Raw genomic sequence first — 1,701 nt, 5'->3', positions numbered from 1 at the left:
TTGCAACGCATTCCTACCGCTCGAATACTGTGGGATTTTGATTTTCTTCGAGGGCTAGCTCCGGGCCGTTTGGATGGATTTTCGATTGGAAGGTACGAGGAGAATCGTGAATCTTTGGGCCTTTATGCTGCGAAGTTTGAAAGCGGAGCGATGCGATTTTCGGGGAAAAAGTCGCTCAGCGCTGGAACCCTTTCAAAACAAGGATTCCACCCTTTTCTTTCTATTATAGTAACAGTCAACGGTTAACTCAAAATCATTCAAAATCGCTCAAAAAACGACTTTTGAGGCAAAAGGACGACTATATACCACAGGTAAGGTAATTCAACGTTTATTTATCATTGCTTTATATACATTGTGATATATCGCTATAGGTGAGGCAACCGGTAAATCTAGTACATTTACTATAAAATAACAATCGGCTACGCAAACAGATTGTGTGGGCCCCTTGTGGTGGTAGCAATAAATTGGATTAACCAGGAACTTAAAAGAATATTTTTAGCTTTATAAAAAAAACTTTGCTTTACAACATAGTGACAAAACAGATCTTTTTCTGACGTTAAAAGCTATAGCTACCTATTAATCATTTTTCAGAAGGAACACGACTTTCAATCATCTTTATGAAGACTGCCACTGAACTGCCCGCGGGGTTTCAATTTCAACTCAAACGTATACAAATTTGTTAAGCTCGAATATCACACAACACGATGAATCAACAAAGGACACAAAGGCCTAAACTGTCACAAACACCTTTTCCAGCAAGATTTTATTATTGAAACAACATATTTGCTATTAGAGGCAATAAACCGTTCCTATTTCATTGCGTGCGTGAAAACAAGAAACCCAATTCAATCAACTATACGCAACAAAATAAATCAAGGATCAAATCCTTTTCTGAAGAAGCTTTTCCTTAAATAATGAAGCAAAACATGGACTACAAGCTTTCTTTCAAAATAATTTCTTGACTAACGAGAACAAGCTTTCTTTCAAATAAATCTTCACTGTCACACTTCCAATTATGTTTCACCCGAAGACTGCAGAGTTGAGTACAAAATAATTAAAATGTAAATAGCCAGACAAATGAGATGCGACTTCAGTAAACACGTACAGATGCATTCAAGGCGTTCGATTGTTTCAGTGTTGTACATAACATCACAGTTAATAAAATATCAATTTAGGAACAAAGCTCACTCAGTTGGTACGGATATCAAATTGTTGTCGAAGTCAATTACTCGTCGCTTTTAAGATTCCAGATATTTATCTTTCACCTCCTGTCTCGTTTATACAATTGATTTTCCATTCTTGAGCTCCATAAGGGTGTATTTTCTTTAAAGATCCACTAAAACGCCATTCGCGTTAGAATGACTTTCGACGCCATTGACGGTATATTAAATATTCTACTGTGTCCACCGTATCCCCCTGAAACCTACCTAAAATACGTGCAGATGACTCTACCTACAGACACCACTTAGCAGAGAAGTGTCAAGAAAGACTTTTCCCGACACGGAAAACAAGCAAATTAAATGTATTTTCTGACTCGACTGCCTATGGCAAACAAGTAATTAGTATTTTGACTAGTATCGCTTCTAATAGTTGCGTCCATTTTAGTTACATTTGATTAAATTTCAGTTTCATTCAGTTCGCGGAACGACCCGTTCGAAGCTGACGCTCGACATCTTTTAGTGTGTGTCTGCCACGAAAAGC

The sequence above is a fragment of the Montipora capricornis genome, chromosome 6 (assembly GCF_036669925.1).
Source record: "Montipora capricornis isolate CH-2021 chromosome 6, ASM3666992v2, whole genome shotgun sequence".
In the NCBI taxonomy this organism is placed as follows: Eukaryota; Metazoa; Cnidaria; class Anthozoa; order Scleractinia; family Acroporidae; genus Montipora; species Montipora capricornis.
The sequence above is the reverse complement of the archived record's forward strand: the minus strand, read 5'-3'. Positions refer to the sequence as shown.